This window comes from Acanthochromis polyacanthus, chromosome 8 (genome assembly GCF_021347895.1).
Source record: "Acanthochromis polyacanthus isolate Apoly-LR-REF ecotype Palm Island chromosome 8, KAUST_Apoly_ChrSc, whole genome shotgun sequence".
NCBI lineage: Eukaryota > Metazoa > Chordata > Actinopteri > Pomacentridae > Acanthochromis > Acanthochromis polyacanthus.
The window spans coordinates 36486709-36507998 of NC_067120.1; positions in this window are offsets into that span (position 1 = coordinate 36486709).

A 21290-nucleotide genomic window follows, 5' to 3' on the forward strand; every position below is an offset into this window, starting at 1 on the left:
GGCTCAAATGAACAGGTTTTAAGTGTGTTCTGACACACAATGTTCTGACAACAGTTGTGGTGGACGGACTTCAGAAAAGTTGACACACAAACAAAGAAGCTTCTGAAGAAGTCTGGAGTGACGTGATAAGACCTGTGACTAATGGTCTTTAACACGTGCTGAACCCCCCCAATATCGATCTTAAACAAGCATCATTTCTCAGACAAAAAGTTGTTGACCCCTCTGACCTACACTACACACAGCAGATTCCATATTTCTACAGAAACAAAGAGCACACTTTTTTGACAGTTTTGATGATTGGTTAAAGAGCCCACATTCTACTTTTTGTGAAAAAAAATGTGTTTGTGAACATTAAAGCAGGTAAACATGTCCCAGTAGAGCCCAAAAATAAGATTCTAAGTCTGTAAATGTGCATTAAATGACCTCTTTAATCATCTTACACCCAGCTTAACTAACCTGCTGCACTGGAGGTGTTTGGGACGGATGGAGGGCCCACTAAGCACTCTACTGTTACACCCGAGAACAGGTCTGAATCCGGATAATTCTGATAAAATACATGATCTTGTAGTGCAATATCCACCTCTGGTGACTTTAGCTTTTAATTCAGGTTCAGGAATACAATAAAATAAAAACTAATACTAACTAAACTAAACCAAGAGAAAGACACAAATTCTCTCTTACCACTCCTAGTATATATTCACCTTATTGTAGGCTTATGCTCACCTTTGCACATCTTTCTCTCTACTGCCCCCGCACAAAAGAGAAGAAAGCAATGTAACTGGATGTACGGAAGAAAATTGAATAAAAAAAACACACAAATACACATATAATGACCAAAAATCACTATGAAGTGAAACAGAAGAACCACAAAAAGATGCAAAACAATCACAAAGAGACACAAAGCAAACACAAAATGAGAGCAACTACATGGAGATGCAAAACAAACAAACACGATGTGACACAAAATTACCACAAAGAGACACGAAATGACCAAAGACAGCCACACAAGGGCCTAAAAGAGACATAACGCACCACAAACAGACACAAAATGTATAGAAGGTGACATGAAACAATGACAGGGATGCAAAATGACCACAAATGGAAGTAAAACGGCTGAAAAGAGACATAAAACTAAAATAAATAGAAAAAATGAACACAAAGAGAAAAAAACATCTAAAAGAGACACAAAACCATGACAAATAGACAAAAAATGACCATAAAGAGATTCAAAATTACCACAAATAGGCACAAAACAACCACAAATAGACAAAAAATGACCTTAAAGTGATCCAAAATTACCACAAAGAGCCAAAAAAATGCCCACAAACAGATAAAATGACCAAAAAGAGAGAAAAACTACTTAAAACAGACACAAAACAACCACAAATAGACAAAACTGACCTTAAAGTGATTCAAAATTACCACAAAGAGACAAAAAATGCCCACAAATAGACAAAATGACCAGACAGAGAGACAAAACGACTTTAAACAGGCACAAAACAACCACAAATAGACAAAACTGACCTTAAAGTGATTCAAAATTACCACAAAGAGACAAAAAATGCCCACAAATAGACAAAATGACCAGACAGAGAGACAAAACGACTTTAAACAGGCACAAAACAACCACAAATAGACAAAACTGACCTTAAAGTGATTCAAAATTACCACAAAGAGACAAAAAATGCCCACAAATAGACAAAATGACCAGACAGAGAGACAAAACAACTTAAAACAGGCACAAAACAATCACAAATAGACAAAACTGACCTTGAAGAGATTTAAAACGAGCACAAATGATGCAAAGGAGCTAAAGAGAGACAGAAAACAATGACAAATAGAAAAAAATACCCTAAAGTGATTCAAATGGACCACAAATGGACGTAAAACAGCGACAAGTGACAAATGCAACCACAAAGGGACCCAAAATCTATACAAGGAGACATGAAACAAAGAGATGCAAAATGACTGCAGAGACACAAAACTTCTAAAAGAGACAGTAAACAACCACAAACAGACAAAAAATGACCTTAAAGTGATTCAAAATGAGCGCAAATGGATGTAAAACAGCTACAAAGTGACAAAAACAACCACAAAAAAGCAAAAACTACCATGAAGAGACACAAAACTACTAAAAAGAGACACAAAACAACCACAAATAGACAAAAACAACCACAAAAAAGCAAAAAAGATCACAAAGGGACCCAAAATGTATGCAAGGAGACATGAAACAATGACAAAGAGATGCAAAATGACCACGAAGAGAAACAAAACTACTAAAAAGAGACACAAAACAACCACAAATAGACAAAAAATTGCCTTAAAGAGATGAAAAATGACTTTATAGAAACACCAAACTGACAAAAAGAGCTTTAAAGAGATAAAAATAGCTTTAACTAATTAACATTTACTGGCATAAAATAGAAAAAACAAGCAACAAACAGGTATTTAACTGCAATTTGCAAGCAATTTTTATTGTATCTTCTAAGTCTTATTGTCATTTTTAATTCTAGAAATAACAAAACAGGCCAAAATCACATTAATAACTCGAGGCTTAAACCCGTAGTAAAGAGTGGGTCTAATTTAATCATAGTCTGAATCAGCTCTATGTGCATTTAAATGCGGTTTAATCATTTCGAAGGCATCGCGACGAAACGATCCAACAAAAGGAACCGATCATTAACTGTGCAGCAGATCTGCAGGCCTGCCGGGAAACTCGACACCTTAACCAAAACCCCTGTGAAAGAAAGAAGAGAGAGAGAGAAACTGTCGCATTCAAAGCATTTTATTCCTTCAGAAAATCCCCCTATTGTACTGAAGTGGAGCAGATGGTTCTCCGGGAGGGAACTCGGGCATCGGCAGAACTAATTTCTCCTCCTGGTCCGACGGACAGACCGGCCTGCTGCTTCGGCTCTTAACCAGCACAACAGCTGTTGGCGAATTAAACACCAGTTAAGACTCATTTTAAAGCTATTAGCCTCTTGAAGTCTTACAACGCCGACCCTCCCCGTCCAACTGATTACACATGCAAAGGAGGGAAAAACAACCGAGGCAGCTCCGGTGATAACTAGTTAAGACTCATGTCGGAGCTCTAAGCTGCAGGTCTTAATGAACAAGCTGCAAAACACACATATGAGCCGGGAAACGCTTTGACAGGAAGCCAGGACAGAGGCGACTGCTAAATTTTTGATAAAAGTAGTTGGGTTTCCATTACAGTTTTTCACAAAATAAAAGCAATATTTCTAAAATTTCGACAAAGTATATTCGCGCTTTGAACGTGTTTCCATTGACGGTTGTTCTGGGCAGAAGCATCGTAACTCTTGTAAAATATCATCCCGCGAGATTTCACTGCAGGAAGATTTTCCACTTCTATCTCCTTCTAACACTCTGCATTCCTCTGCTGTTTGCTGTCTAGTATGGCAGTGATGTTTTTCTCAAGAATAATGGCAAGAAAAGTCTCAGTCTCCTCTTCTGTCCACACGTACCGCGCCATGTTTACTCCGAGAGAACTGGTCATGTGACCAGGTACGTCACAGCCGGTGACGTATAATTACGGAAAAAGTGTTTCCATTGTGCTTTTGCGATATTTTTCAATGTCGAAACGTCTGAAAAATCACCTCATGAGACCGTAAAAACTTTTTAGCGATATTTTAGTCCTTTTTCGAAATTCAGGGGTTTCCATTACCAGATTTTTGTTATTGCGCTATTTACATTTTGCACATATCTAAGAGTAATGGAAATGCAGCTTGTGTCTCCTGCAGCTAAAACATCCAGATTATGGATTATTTACAGCTGGGATATTGATATAATGTAATATTGAGTGATAGAAATACTCCTGCATTCAAGAAAACTGTGCTGTTATTCAAATTTCAGCTAAATATTCACTGAAAAGTTAGATTTACTACGCCGTTAGCGATGATGATGTCCATGATTTATGATGTTTTCTGCTGCAATTCAACTTAAATAGGATAACAGAATAAGAAAACGTCACGTCTAGTGGCAAAATCATGTTTTACATTTTACATTTGGGTAAAAACAGAAAATTTATAGTTGATTTTCCTTAAAACTAAGTCACAGCAATGCAAACTGTTCATTCAAGAGGGATCAAGAGATTTCAGTACATGTAATTTTAACTAGGAGCATTCATTTTACCTGTTAATTTAATCTGGATTAATGAATATTGAATTAAATTGGTCCATCAACTCTCTTTTTCAGGGTAAATTTGGTTTTAATCGCTCGAAAATACACAGGAAACCTCTAAAAACAACACCTACACTTTCAAAAAGCATCAAATTGTACTTAAAGTTCCAAAAGTAAAGCTACTTATTCTGCAGAAAAATGTAAATTATATGATTGAATTCTAATTATTTATCATTGCAGGTGGTTCTAATATTTACTGCTGGCTAGTTTTCAAATTTAATTGTATTGTGTTGCTTTACTTTTCTCTTTAAAGCACCCTCAGGTTGTTGTGTTAGATTCTGACACACTTTCCCGGATCGTAGTTTTCACTGTTTTTTTTTTCTTGTTTAGAAATTCTTCTGGTTTTGTGCTTTTATTGGTTCTCGTGCTGGAATAGTCCTTCAATCAGAGCAACTACAAGGAGGTGCAAAACAAACACTCTGTGATACAAAACTACCACAAAACAGACGGGAAATGACCAAAAACAGACACAAAAACCCTAAAAGAAACACAAACTGACCACAGAGACACGAAAGGTACACAAGGAGACAAACAATGACAAAGAGGTGCAAAATGACCACAATTGGATGCAAAATTGTCAAAAAGGGACACACAAAAAAACTGAAAAGAAATGCAAAATTACCTTAAAGACACGCAAAATGACCATAAATAGACACAAAACAACAAAAAAGAGACAGAAAACAATGACAAAGAGATGCAAAATGACTACAAATGGCCGTAAAACAGCTAAAAACAGACAGAAAACTACCACAAAGAGACCAAAAATTACCTTAAAGAGATGCGAAATGACCATAAAGAGACACAAAACAACAAGAAAAAGGTGCAAAATGACGACAAATGGACATAAAACATCTAAAAATAGATACAAAACAACCACAAAGAGATGCAAAATGACTTTAAAGAGATGCGAAATTACCTTAAAGACATGCAACATGACCATAAATATACACAAAACAACAAAAAAAGAGACAGCAAACAATGACAAAGAGAAGCAAAATGACTACAAATGGCCATAAAACAGCTAAAAACAGACAGAAAACTACCACAAAGAGACCAAAAATTACCTTAAAGAGATGCGAAATGACCATAAAGAGACACAAAACAACTAAAAAGAGACACAAAACAACGACAAAAAGGTGCAAGATGACCACAAATGGACATAAAACATCTAAAAAGAGATACAAAACAACCACAAATAGACCAAAAACTACCTTAAAGAGAGGCAAAATTACCATAAATGAATGCAAAATTGTTAAAAAAAAGGGACGCACAAAAAAAACTGAAAAGAGATGCAAAATTACCTAAAAGGCACGCAAAATGACATAAATATGCACAAAACAACAAAAAAGAGACAGAAAACAATGACAAAGAGATGCAAAATGACTACAAATGGCCGGAAAACTGCTAAAAACAGACAGAAAACTACCACAAAGAGACCAAAAATTACCTTAAAGAGATGCAAAAAGACCATGAAGACACAGAAAAAAAACTACTAAGAGACACGAAACAACGACAAAAAGGTGCAAAATGAACACAAATGGACATGAAACATCTAAAAATAGATACAAAATAGCCACACAAAGATGCAAAATGACTTTAAAGAGATGGAAAATGACTACAAATGGAAACAAAATGACCATATATTAGACACAAAGCAAGCACAAAGAGATGACTAGTCTTCTGCAGACTGGGAGTGATCTTGTCAGCCTGTATTTTGGTTTATCCACACATCTTTTGCACTAATACAGCCTCATATAATCACATTTTACTCCGTTCTTCACTGTCAGGATCATGGGTTCACTGTGGTCAGGTTCACATCAAACCTACTGGACTCTGTTAGAGCCCAACAGATGTATCTTCATCTGACCAAATAATGTGCTTTCATGATTCATAAGGCTTCTTTTTCTTTTCTTATTAAACTTTCATCTTGGTGTTTTGGACCAAAGTGCCAGCAAGGTTGTTTTTCTTGTCCTCTGTCTATAGAGGCTGACGTTCTGAAGCGTCCTTTACACTGTCTGAGCTTCACAGAAACTCAGATTTCCATTCATTATCCCTGTTCCAAGTCTAAAACAGCTGCTGTCTGATATTCACAGCTGGATTGTGAAAGTACTTCACGGTTTGTGGCGTCACTTTAACCCTCGTGTCGTCCTGCGGGTCAAATTGAACCATTTTAAAGTTTGAAAATGTGGAAAAAAATGATAATTTCACAGTGAAAACTTCCACATTTTCAACATTTTTACAAAATGTTTTTGGTGGAAAAAAGAAATGTTAAAAAACTGTTTTTAAGGAGCATTCAGAGAAAAAACAACCAAAATTCAGCGAAATTGGTTGGATCAACAACATTACAAAATTATTGTTTTTCTGCTAAAAAATCCCATTATTTATGATTGCACCTCTTCCAATGTGATGATTTTAATTTAACTGTAATAATGTTGATGTTTGCATTCATTTCTTGCATTGCTCAATTTTAAGTCTAATTTAACCTTTTATTTCTATAATTAATCAATTGTAGAGTTGTTTTTACATTTATTTTTGTTACTTATTCTGTTTCCCATCGCTATATAAGTGCTATACAAATAAACTTCAGTATTAATAATGCCATTTTTAAAATTTTACAAACCATTTGCTTAATTTAAATAAAACAGCCCACAGGTTAGAATTAGCAGCAGTCCTCTACAACAGGTTTTAACCCTTGTTGTTCTCCTGTGTTTTAAAATGTGGGGAAATTTTATTTTTTTTTTTTACAATGAAAACTTCCACATTTTCAGCATTTTTGGGAAATTTTTGAACATTTTTCGGTGAAAAAAAGAAATGTTACAAAAAAGTTTCTTTAAGAACATTCAGAAAAAAATCAACCAAAATCCAGCGAATTTCGCTGGATTTTGGTTGATTTTTTTCTGAATGTTCTTAAAGAAAATATTAGAAATTTGACTGATAAATATGTAATCACTTTAGATTTTTAAAGGTTTTTTTGGAATATTTTTATTCATTTTTTTTTTTACCATTTTTATTTATTTACTGATTTATTTTTTGACAAAGTTGGGGATTTGTTTTTAAATAAAGCTTTTTCAAGAATTTTTGGAATTTTCTTTCTGCAGATTTTGCAGATTTTTGTAAACTGGCAATTTTCTTTTGCTGAATTTCTGGATTTTTTTTCAGAGAAAGGAACAGTATTTTTAGTGAAAAAAAAAAGAAATAAAAAACAGTTTCATTAAAGAACATTCAGAGAAAAATCAACCAAAATCCAGCGAATTTCGATGGATTTTGGTTGATTTTTTTCTGAATGTTCTCAAAGAAAATAGAAGTTTTACTGATAAATATGTAATCACTTTAGATTTTTAAAGGATTTTTTTGGAATATTTTTATTCATTTTTTTACAATTTTTATTCATTTTTTAAAATGATTTTTTTGACAAAGTTGGGGATTTGTTTTTAAATAAAACTTTTAACGGAATTTTTTGAATTTTCTTTCTGCAGATTTTGCAGATTTTTGTAAATTTGAGGAATTTTCTTTTGCAGATTTTTTTTCAGAGAAAGGAACAACATTTTTTGGTGCCCGTAAATGAGGACAACATGAGGGTTAATATTTATAAGCATGTCTTCCTTATTACACTGACTGCTTACTGTGTGGTTTTAGTGTTTTTTCCTTCAGTTAAACATGTGAATATTTGAATAAAGGTGGAGATGCTCTGATTAAATCCCGGCTCAGTAAAGCGGCGCTCTATAGCATCGCCTCTGTTTGGTGGAACAGAGCGGATTAGTGAGGCCTTCGCTGTCGACAAGCATTAAAGCCATATTAACTTTCCATTAAACATCACCTCTCTGTCGAGGCAGAGAGAGACACAAGGCCGAGGGATAAAGCTCCTTATAGAGAGAGGCCGAGCTCCCACAATGCACCTGTTCTCCCCCAGCGTACACAACAATGCTGGGTGAATGACACGCTGTAAAATCTGACACTCGGAGCCTCTGTGCTTCTGTCATGTTTAATATACTGTATGTCCGTGTCACAGTATTTATTGTACGGCGTTCCAATATTACAGGTTCGTGTTTGCAGAGTTTTTTTATAAAAAGAATGTCTTGATTCCACCAAAACTAACCGTCGCACTGAATAGAAACTATAAAAACTACATAAGAACAAGCTAATCAAAAAAACATGCACGTCTTAAAAGTTATTTTTTGTCTATTTGTGGTCATGTTTTGTCTCTTTTTAGTTGTTTTGTGTCGCCGTGGTAATTTTGGATCTCTTTAAGGTCATTCTTTGTCTATTTGTGGTCATTGTGCATTTCTTTAGGGTCATTTTGTGTCTCTTTGTCGTCGGTTTATGCTTCTTTTAGGCCCTTATGTGTCTATTTTGGCCATTTTGCGTCTCTTTGTAGTGATTTTGTGTCACTTCGTGTTTGTTTTGTATCTTTTTTGTCAAGAGCAAATCCCTGCTGTTTTACGTTCGTTTGTGGTCATTTTGTAGACTATTTAGGGTCATTTTTAGTGTCTTTAGGTCATTTTTAGTCTATTTATGGTTGTTTTGTGCTTCTTTGTGGTCATTTTGCATCTCTTTAAAGTCATTTTCAGTCTATTTGTGGTCATTGTGCATCTCTTTAAAGTCATTTTCAGTCTATTTGTGGTCATTGTGCATGTCTATGTCATTGTGTCATGTCTTCTTGTGTACATTTTGCATCGCTTTGTAGTGATTTTGTGTCACTTTGTGTTTGTATTGTATCTTTTTTGTCAAGAGCAAATCCCTGCTGTTTTACCTTCGTTTGTGGTCATTTTGTAGACTATTTAGGGTCATTTTTAAAGTCTTTAGGTCATTTTTAGTCTATTTATGGTTGTTTTGTGCTTCTTTGTGGTCATTTTGCATCTCTTTAAAGTCATTTTCAGTCTATTTGTGGTCATTGTGCATCTCTTTAAGGTCATTTTCAGTCTATTTGTGGTCATTTTTAGTCTATTTATGGTTGTTTTGTGCCTCTTTGTGGGCATCGTGCATCTCTTTAAAGTCATTTTCAGTCTATTTGTGGTCATTTTTAGTCTATTTATGGTTGTTTTATGCCTCATTGTGGCCATCGTGCATCTCTTTAAAGTCATTTTCAGTCTATTTGTGGTCATTGTGCATCTCTTTAAGGTCATTTTCAGTCTATTTGTGGTCATTTTTAGTCTATTTATGGTTGTTTTGTGCCTCTTTGTGGGCATCGTGCATCTCTTTAAGGTCATTTTCAGTCTATTTGTGGTCATTTTGCATGTCTATGTCATTGTTTCATGTCTTCTTGTGTACATTTTGCATCTCTTTGCAGTCAGTTTATGCCCTTACGTGTCTGTTTTGGGGCATATTGAATGTCCGTGTTGTACTTTTGCGTCACTTCGCATGTCTTTTTTCCAAGAACGAACCCCTGAGTTTTGTTCTAAAACTATTTTTTAATCTCTTCTCCAGCAGTTGAAGCGTGCAGCAGAATCTCAAGCCCGTGAGATGAACATCTCACTATGAAGCGGTGGCTTGGCAGCGAGCAGCGCCATGAATTTTCATCAAGCAGTGTGAGAGTGTGAGAACGTCCTCGCCATATTGAATTCATACAATAAAAGTAAAACTTGACCGAAGCGATTAGCCCGTGTTGCTGACAAATATGAGAAATTGCTCGCCTCGGTGTCCCCATCCCAGCCTGTAGCACTGCTGACACAGAGCACGCTCATTGAATGCTCATTAGCGGTGGATTGGTCATGGGAGCTCAGAGCGGCACATCGCTGTGCTAACAATCTTCCCCATTATACCGGCTTCCATTCTTCCATTCAGCGCCCATTCTGCTCTAATCGTATTGGAGGCTCATAACGTTCTGCAGTCCTTCAGTGGGAGGCTTAAAGCACCTGGCAGGTTGTTTAGAGGGGAGCTTGTAAATGCCTGTGGTTAAAATGGGCTCCGGGGCCCAAACACAAGCCAAGCAGTGATGGGGAGACGGGGAGGGGGACCGATGTGGTTGTCAAGTCCAGTTTACGTTTTTGTGCTGTTTTTTTTTAAGAGAAATGGGGAAACAGAAAGTGACCCGGCGTCTACACCAACCTGTTGCTTCAGGGCTTCAGAAGCAGAGGAAACCAGGGTGCATCATGGGTAAAAAATGGACACAAATACAGTTGGATTTAATAAATGACATCAGCTGCTGACCTCCAAACTACAGTGTAGATTTGACAAAGAACAAGAATAACGTGGTGGATGGATGGATGGATGGATGGATGGAAGGAAGGAAGGAAGGAAGGAAGGAAGATGGATGATGGATGGATGGATGGAGGAAGGAAGGAAGGAAGGAAGGAAGGAAGGAAGGAAGGAAGGAAGGAAGGAAGATGGATGGCGAAAACACTTCTGAGGCACTTAGCGCCTACCTCTTTAAGTCCCGCCTCCTAAACGCCCAGTCTGCTCTGATTGGTCAGCTGGTGGCCAAAACCAGGTATGGTTGGTTTAGTAAAACCAGATCTCTGAGTAAAGGCAGAGAGACGTGAAGAAATAATGTTTGCAGCAGCAGCTCAAACTAGCTGCTAGACAGGATTTATGTAAATGTGTTACATGATGATGTCAATAAGTAACAGAAGAAAACCTGGACTTCAAATGAGGCGTTTTAGACCATGTTTTCTGTCGAGTTTCATTTCATATACACCAAAAAGCAGGTATATACAACATACTGAAGCAGCAAAGTAACTAAAAAAATACAATAAAGGCTCTTTAAGGCTTGTTAGAAGTCCAAGGGTCCTTTAATGTGTCTATAGAACAGTGAGGAAAAGTCAGAGTTTTTGGTCTGAATGCAAAAATAATTTATTTAAGTTTAACCGTCCGTGGCAAAATCTGCATGTGGGTTTGAAAGGCAGGATATTTTTAAAAAATCTCCAAAACTAGAAAGAACTGTCACATTTCCAACTTTCCAGTGGTCCTTGAACCCATCATGGGACACACAGTTCTGTCTGAAAATTAAATTCTGAATAAGAAATTGTGATATTTAATCAAAATCATTCTTGTCTATGTGTCTTTATAAATGTAGCTTAAACAATCTGTAAAATATATTGATATTTTCAAATATTTCTAGTAATTCTCACAGTTTTTCTTCATATTTTCTGGCATCTAGGCTGTCAGATTTTCACTTTTTTTGCTGATTTCATTATTTACACACCATATATTCAACATAAATTCTTCTCTAATGCAGTTTTTCATCACTGACATGCGGAATACATCAAATGTTATTTAATTTAGTTAAAATATTGGACATTTACAGACAACATCTGTTATTTTCACCAGTATTCAAAACATTGAATAGATTAAAAACTGGACAAAATTCTACATAATGTCCAAATAAAAAAAATCTGTGTGATAATAAACAGTAATTTATTCTTTTACAATACATGACTGCTAAAACTGTCATCATTTTTACAGATATTTCCCAATATTTTTACCAGTTGTTTTTTTTTACAGTATCTCGGATTACAATTTTACATTTTTGGACAGATATCGCCATCAGATTTTTATTGCTTTTTCTTTATTTACTGATTTAATTCTTTTCTCAGCATTTATTTAACATAAATTCCTCTATAATGTTCTTCTGAACTATCGACACCTCTGAGAATGAATCTAATTTCACTGTTTTCTTCACTGACATGCAAAATGCACCTAATGGTATTTAATTTAGCTAAACATATTCACATATTTACAGTTTTTAACATTGCAATTTTACAATTTTGAACATAGTTTTTCTGGCACTAATGCTGTCAGATTTTTACTGCTTGTTTTTTTTTACTGATTTAATTATTTTCACAGCTTAAATTCACCATAAATTCTTTTATAATGCAGTTTTAAACTATCAAAATCTCTGAGAATGAATCTAGTTTCACCATTTTCCTCACTGACATGCAGAATGCATCAAATATTTGTTCATTTAGCTAAAAATCTTGGTATTTCAGAGATATTTGCTGTTATTTTCTACATATTTTTTCTGGCACTGTTGCTGCCAGATTTGTATTTCTTTCTTTCTTTCTTTCTTTCTTTCTTTCTTTCTTTCTTTCTTTCTTTCTTTCTTTCTTTCTTTCCAGATTTTTTCCTTACAGATTTGCTGCTATTTTTTTTAAATATATAGTTTTTGGCACTCACCACTTTTCTATAGATTTGTTTACTTTTTTTTTTTACATAAATTCCTCTAAACAGCAGTTTTAAACTATCAGCATCTCTCAGAATAAACCTAACTCCCCAGTTTTCCTCGCTGACATGCTTCTTCCATCCCCTGATTCAGCAGAAACCAACGTTTCTGCTCGTATACTTCCTGTCTGGCTGCATACTATTATCATTATTATCATCATATAAGTAGCGTTCATTCTGCCGTGGGGAGCGTTTTGGGGCCTGTGGGGAGTTCAGAGGGGATTTTGTTTTAGCCCCGGGGCTTTCAAGGAGCCTGGGGAAGCACCTTGTCCAAAGGGCCGCTCTAAGCCGGGCTGATGGGCTGAGCGTTGGGTTGAGGGCCGAGACTCGGAGCCGGCTGAGGTGAACAGACCGAGGTTAGCCGCCATGAATGCCACCAGTCTCACCGCTGAATACAAGGACGCCAGCGCGCCACTGCACGGCTAGCAGGTATTGAGGCGGGCCACGCCGCATAATTGGATTGAATGCCGGCCACGGTATTTATGTCACTTCTCGTCTTGTCAGTCCCATAACAGGCATGGCAACGGCGTGGGGATCTCCCATGGTGACGGGACTTTGCCTCATTCAGGGAGGACGGGGAGAAAAGAGCCAAGCCTCATTTAATTCACGTTTAATTCTCACTCAAACCGTTTTAAGGGCCGGCGCTATTTGCATAACAGGGAGGGGAAGGAGGCGAAGAAAAAAGAAGGACTCTGCCTTTTCAGCGTCCCTGAAGTGAGAGTGTGTGAGAGAGCGACAACAGCAGCAGTGTTGTAATTGAAAGTGTATAGTAGGCTTATATATGCATACGCTGAGGGACAAGCGTTCTCACACGGATCAGCACACAGACAGGTTTCTGTTGCTGGTTCTTATCCACACGTTCACATCGCTCATGTGATGGCATTTAGACGCAGCAGCACTCCTGGTTAGAGGATACGTTCAACTAAAAATACTCTATGAGGCAGTTCTAAGCTTTAAACATCCCTCAGAACAAACATAATTCCACTGTTTTCCTCACTGACATGTAAAATGCACCAAACATTGGACATTTTGACATTGTTTTCCTCTTTTGTCAGGATACATTCAACTTAAAATACTCTATGATGCAGTTGTAAACTTTAAACATCCCTCAGAACAAACATAATTCCACTGTGTTCTTCACTGACATGCAAAATGAATCTAAAATTATTTAATTTAGCTAAAAATATTAGACATTTTTACATTGTTTTCCTTTTTTGTCAGTCTATTTTCAACATTAATTCCTCCACAGCACAGTGATAAACTTTAAACGTCTCTAAGATTAAACCTAATTTCACTGTCATCCTAACTGACATGTAAAATTCACCAAATATTGTGAAATTTTGCCAAAAAAATTGGACATTTTTACATTGTTTTCTTTTTTTTTGTCAGTCTACGTTCAACTTAAATTCCTCAAAATTAAATTCCAAAAATGTACAGACATTATTTGTTATTTTTTACTATTTTTGAACATATTCTTTTTGCGCTCTTGCTGCCATATTTTCTCCACTTCTCTGTGGAATTGTTTTGGTTTTATTCTACCGTTCATTTAACATAAATTCCTCTGTAATGCAGTTGTAAAATATCCACATCACTGACAATAAACCTAATTTCACAGTTTTCCTCACTGACATGTCAAATGCATTTAATATTGTTTAACTAGGCTAAAAATATTGGACATTCACAGACATTTTGCCGTTATTTTTCACTGTGTTTCCCTGTAATCTTTCTGGCCCTTTTGCTGCCAGATTTTTACAGTTTTTTGTTTCTTTTCTTTCTTTTTTAAAACAGATTTTTCTTTCTTTTTGTAACAAACTCTTCTACGATTCTCTGAGAATGAGAATAAACTTCACTTCACTGTTTTAATCACTGACATGCAAAATGCACCTAATATTTAATGTAGCTACAAATATTGGACATTTACAGACATTTCTGTTTTTTTAACCATTTAGGAACATTTTTGCCATCTCTTTAAACATTTTTTTGCCACTGTTGCTGCTATACTTTCACCACTATTTTACGTTATGAGCTTTGGTCATTCAGTGACATGCAAAATGCACCAAATATTATTTAACTTAGCTAAAAATACTGGACATCTACAGACATTTGCTGGTATTTTAAAGAAAAGAACATGTATATGAAGGATTAAAAATGGTCAATAATTCAGAACTGTTATTTTATCCTGTTTTCTGAATAGAATCAGAGAAGAAAATATTCATTTATATGTTAATTATAGAAAACAAACACATCATAAATCTGTATTTTTATAGATGTTAAGTTGTCCTTTTACACTGTGTGACCACAAAATGACAGTTTTACTGGATTCAAATCGGCTAAAAATGTCATTAATGTGCAGATATTTGCTGTTTTCTCCACTTTTCGCTGTGATTGTTTGAGTTTTTCTGCAGTAAATTCAACATAAACTCTTCTATAATCTCTGAGAATAAACCTAATTCCACCATTTTCCTCACAGCCTCACAATAAACAACAAAACTCTGTCCTGATGGGGAATAAAAACCTGGACGTGTTTTCAGGATAAAGATTGAATTAGTTTCATCGACCTGCTGTTTTACATCAGACCTGTACGAGCGCAGAAACACAACAGAAATAAAACATTCATTGTCTTCAAACCGCAGAGATTTCAGCGTCCAACGTGAGAAATAATCTTCAGAGAGAGTCGGAGCTTCCCGCTGAGACGAGGAGGCAGATTATCATCCAGGGAGGCGTTTGGAGGTTCAGATCCCCGACAGAGACGATGTCAAAGGATGTGAGAAAAGCAACCTGAGAAAACCTCAGCGAGCAAAAGTCAGGTCACTGGTGGAGTTAAATATCAAAAAGCAGAGAGAAAAGAGAGGTAGAGACGCTGTTAGATCATTACTGAGAGGGTGTGGGTTAAATTAGAGACGTAGAAAACAAAACGAGGAACAGAAACACACAGATAAATTAATTCAGTTATTCAATAATCTGTAGCGATCAATAGACTTAATGAAAATATTTTACTGTTATTTTAAAGATTTTTCGCTGTTTTGTGGAATTCAAAAATAACTGGAAATATCAAAGAAGTAAGTATTATTGGTAATAATTTATATAAAATAAAATAGTATTTATATCAATAGGATTATGCATTTTATATATGATATGATTGAAAACATTATAATTTTATAATAATACAATCATAGAATATATGAAATGTATAATTCTGTTATTATGAATATTATTCTAATTTTAATAATAATATTGCTACCTATTAATTAATATTACAATTATAAAATTATAATATTTACAATAATAAATAATAATAGTATTATAATCAATAATAGTATTATTAATTAATCATTAGACATATTAATTATAAATTATAATAATATTTATAATAATACAATTATACATCATTTTTGTATGAGTCTAAATATTATAATTTTAGCATTATTAATTAACAAGTAGTAATATTATGAAATTAAGCTAGTATTTATAATAGTACAATTATATATTTCATATGTATTATACAAAATATTATTATTTTATAATAGTACTATTAATTAATAATGATAGTATTATTATTAAATTATAAAAATATTTATAATATAATTATTCATTTTATATATTCTAGTATTTTACATATTATTCTATTTGCATAATAGTAATATTAACTAATAATTAATATTATCAATTATTTATTTAAATGTTAACTGCAAAAACAACATCCATATCAAAACTGTAAATAATGTACAAATATCTGTATTTTTTATAAATCATAATTTGTTCTTTGAGAACATTTGACAATTAAATTACAAATTTCTGTTTTGATTTTTGTTTTTGATCAGCTTAAATTATTGATATTTTTCAGATATTTGTTATTTGAAAGAAAAACTTTGTGTTATTTAACTAAATGTCTTATTTAATATATTTATTATAGAATTATTTTATAGATTTTCCCGGTTTTGTGAAATTACAAATAACTGGTAATATCAAAGAAAGAAACACTATTTATAATACTTTATATGTAGTATAATAGTATTTATAATAATAGAATTATTATGAATTTAATTTATTGTTATTTTATATATTATTATAATTTATAACACTCAGTGTATTTAATATTTAATATTATTAATTATTAATTTACGTTATCCGCAAAAAAAACATCCAGATCAAATTGTGCATAATGTCACATCAAATTTCTGTATTTTTATAAATCATAAATCTTTGATATGTTCCAACTGTAGATTTTTATTGAAGTTACCTGTATTTTTCTAAATAAAAATTTAATTAAATTGTTCAAAATGCAGGTTTTACAAACCTATACGTAGTCCTATCGTCTTAAGTTTAATTTAAAAAGAAAAAAATCAACAAAAAGGTCTTTAATTTACAGATATTTGCTGTTATTTCATTATTTCATTGCTGTTATTTATTATATATTTTAAATCTCTGATACGTTCCAACTGTAGCAATATTCACTAAACGTATGCCTGCTTTTTTAGGTTTAAAACAAAATTCTACTATTTCAAAAATTGTAAAAAAGCAGATTTTACAAACCTATACATAATCCTGTCACTTTACATTTAAAAAAAGAAAAACTAGCTTTAACTTTTAAAATTTTTACAGATATTTGCTGCTCTTTCATTATTCTGCTGAAAAGAAAAATAAATCTGGATGCTGCTGCTGAGGTGTAAAAACTAAACACTGAGCTAGTGAAGTGCCAGAACTAGAGCTAAATAAAGCAGATTTTTCTGACATTTTGAGGCGAGTTTCTGGTAAAATCAGCAGAAATTCACAGAAACTCCAGCATCTCCTCTAGTTATTTGTGTCTTTGGAGCACAGAGCAGCAGACAGACAATCTAATCTGAGCACTGCAGCTCTTGGTTTCTCTTTAAACCTGAACCGAACCCCCCCCCCTCCTCCACTCCGGACTAATCCTGAGCTCCAACCTTTGATTTTAACTTCATCTTTCTGCCCTGATCCCTCCGTCTGCGGGGATAAAGTGACTAGTCAGCTTCCTGCTGCTTCTCCCTCCTTGTTCTTTGTTGGCTTTCGGCCCTCCAGCCTGATTCTTTGCTCCCTACATGCGCACACATGTTATGATATGCACCGTCTGCACACGTTATATGCGTGTGTGTGGTTTGATCTGGTTTCCTGGTGGAGTCCATTGTGTCTGGGCAGGAAACAGCTAATCCAGTCAGATCCAGCCCAGTCAGGGATCTGCTGCTCGTATAATCTGACTGGCAGGAGCTCCGCGATGGGAAATAGAAATAAAAATCTATCTTCTGCTGAGGGTCTCCTCACTGAGGCTTTAAATTCAAGTGTTCATGTGAAGTCGGGGGGAGAGAAACCGAACCGTTGTGGTGTTTGTCGGTCAGGTGAGGCCTTCTGGAGGAAGATTTATGAGAATCACTCTCATATGCAACAGAAAGTTTGGCATTTTTAGTACAAAATGACATGTTTCAGAGCAAAAACTCCTCTCTGCTGACACTGTTTTGGCCCGTTTCTGCCTAATTTTACAAAACCATACATAATCCTACTCTGTAAAATTTAAATAAATAAATAAATCAGGCCAAAACTGTAAATAATATCTCAAAATATCATTATTTTACAGATATTTGCTGTTATTTCTTGATTTCACTGCTCTTATTTTATGATATATTTGAAAACTTTGATACGTCCCAACTGTAGAAATTTCACTAAATTTATCTCGACTTGTTTTTATTTTATATTTTTTTTAATTTTAAAAAGTTTAAATCTGCTCTTTTAATCTGAATAATTTGAGGTAGAATGTTTGTCGTTGTTTTAATCCACTATGTAAAAGTCTTGCTTATTTCAATGTTTACAGATATTTGCTGATATTTTATTCTATATTTATATATTTTATTTAACATTGCAGTGTTCCACCATTTTTTTTTTTAAAACTTTTTTGGGTTTTGTCAAATGTAGATTTTACAAACGTATACATAACACTACTCTCATAAACTGAAAAAATAAATAAAAACCGGTCAAAACTGTAAATGATGTCACAAAATATTATTACTATTCATATATTTGCATTTTTCCATTTCATTATTTTAATGCTGTTATTTTACTATATTTTTAGACATTTATTTCCAAACATGTGTACCAATTATCTACCTCCCTTCCTATCCACCTGGACTTTCCACCCTACCATCCTACCCACCCCTCTACCGACAGCATGTATACATACCGTCATACTTACCTTACTGCCTTCCTATCAGCCTGCCTACTGACTTACCTACATACCTTTGTGCTGACCTTTCTTCCTACCTACCAACTGACCTACACCCCGTCAAAAGTTTTGAGACGGGTTCTAATTTATTTGAATGAGAAAGTGTCTCAAAACTTTTGACAGGGCGTGTATCTACCGACCTTCTTATCTAACTTCCTACCTACCTACTTCACTACAACCTACTTACCTACCTACCTATCAACTTTCTTACTCACTTACCTTTGTTTCTTCCTATCTTCCTACCTACCAATCTGCTTTCCTACCAACCTTAGGAGGAAGGTAGGTCGGTTGTCATGTAAATAAATGATGACTTCAGAGCTTTAAACTGATTGTACTGTAACAATAGACTTTGCATTTTGTATTTTCTGCTAAATAAAAAGAAATTTGTACAAGAAAAGGCACAAACTGGGGAATAAGAATTCTCCAGAAGGCAGAAAATTTGGTATTTGGTGCTCAGAATTTCCACATCTGGTCTAGCGCTTCAAATAAAACCTACACCTAGGCAAGTAAACCAGACTAAAGGAGTCAGTCAGTGAGATAATGCTAATAAATGTACAGTTTTTCAGCAGTGGGAGTTTCCTCTGTGTCTTATTACAGGCCGAACTTAAAGAGAAAATATTCATAGGTTCATTTAAATGTCCATTCTGAGAAAAACAAACACTTTTCATCTTACAAGCCGACTGACAGTCTCACAGAAGACGGCCATTGATGCTACAAGCGGAGCATCGTGTCCATTATCATTGAGGAAAAATTCAATTCAGAGCCGCATAAAGACAGAAAGAAAAAAAACCATTTTCATTTCCTGTTTGAAAACTGTGTCCAGCGGCCGATTTTTCTCAAACACCGAGCGTGCACGAGGCCCAGCGTGACGGCTATTCAGGCTGCTTCCTATTTCGGCATCGGCTGATGATTTCACATGGACTGAAGTCAGCACACACACACACACACACACACTCTGCAGAATAAAGGAGGATTTCCCCATTTCTTCCATATCAGGGCTCCTTTGAAAGGCTGGACTCGGGGCTGAATGAGAGGTTTCACTGAAGCCTTTCACCTCAATGATCTGCTCTGATCTACTCACAATCGACCATATCTGTCATACATGGCTGGTCCCAGACCCCGGGAGGGAGGAGGGAGAGGACGGGGGAGGCAGGAAACACAGCAGAGTTTATTTGTTAAGACAAAATCTAAAGAGAAAATAAAGTAGAAGAGGATAAAAATGTTCCTGTTCTGTCATTTTTAGTCTGAACTGAACAGAATAAACGTCCCCAGCTGATTCTTTACATCATACTTATTATTACTTATATTATGTTTCAATCTAAAAATGAAGTATTATGTCATTACATTTACCCTACAGCTAGCATAAATTTCCAGGACAGAAATCCGAACACTTGATGAAACTAGTTTGAATATTCTTGTTTTATTTTGTCGACAAATTAAAGTGAAATAATGTCAACAACATTTTGTCCCTGCTTTTAAGAATAAAGTGTTCCATAAATCAGGGTGTGAGTTACTAATTATTGTATTTTATTAATTGATTGTTTTTTACAAATCTATTCATGCTAATATTTGCACTGATAATGTGCTTTAGTGTGATTTACTTCAGGGTTCTTGCTCCTTTTTAAGTGTTGCTAAATTACTTTTTTTTAAATCGGAGTCTCGTACAAGAATTCAAATGTACCTGTGCTGTGATGTGCAAATGGCAATAAACTCTATTCTATTCTATTCTATTCTATTCTATTCTATTCTATTCTATTCTATTCTATTCTATTCTGTAGAAACCCTCAGAATACAGACAGGAATAAAACAGATTTTAGCTTCTTCTTCTTTTAGTTTTTATTTTACTTTTCCCATATTTTCTAAAAATAAAGATAACGTAAAAATTTTAACCATAAAAAACAGGTCAAAATTGTAATTAACATCCACATTAAAAATCTGATTTTTTTTATTTTTAATAAATGGTAACTTATTTTTATAATATTAGACCATAAAGACGCAAAATGTTTTTACTGTTTAACTATCTAAACAAGGAAGAAATAAAATATATATTTTTACAAATATTTTCCAGTATTCTAAAGACATTTTAAATTATTACATTTAATTAAAATAAAAAATATATAACTAAAGAATTTAGAAATGGTCAACAATTTCACTGACTGCTATTTTATATATTTCCCCTGGTTTGTTAAATTGCAGATAATAGTTAATAAAATCACAGAAAAAATATTTATTTATCCGCTGACCGTAGAAAATGCAGGTCAAAACTGTACATAATGTCCACATTACTATAGAAAAAGAATCATTTTTATCAATAGTTATTCACTCTTTTACAATGTTTGTCCAAAACATCACACATTTAAATCAGCAAAAATATAATTTTACAGATATTTGTCATTATCTGAGTAAATAAATGACAGAACATTGAAACCAAGGCTAATATATTGATTAGTCTATTGACAGAATATTGAAAGCAGGGCTTGGTGTTTTTATTGGTCTATGGACAAAATATAAAATGACATTTCTGTGATTCTCCATTCCACCTTCTCTACAGGGATGATTTCCTACTTTTCATTTGAATTGTTTTAATTGATTGTTAATAATTTTCATGTTTGAATAACGACTGTGTCACTTTGGACTCTGAGTAACCGTGACAACTAATCAGTAAAATGACCAGCAGATTGATCTGTTGTGAAAATAATCA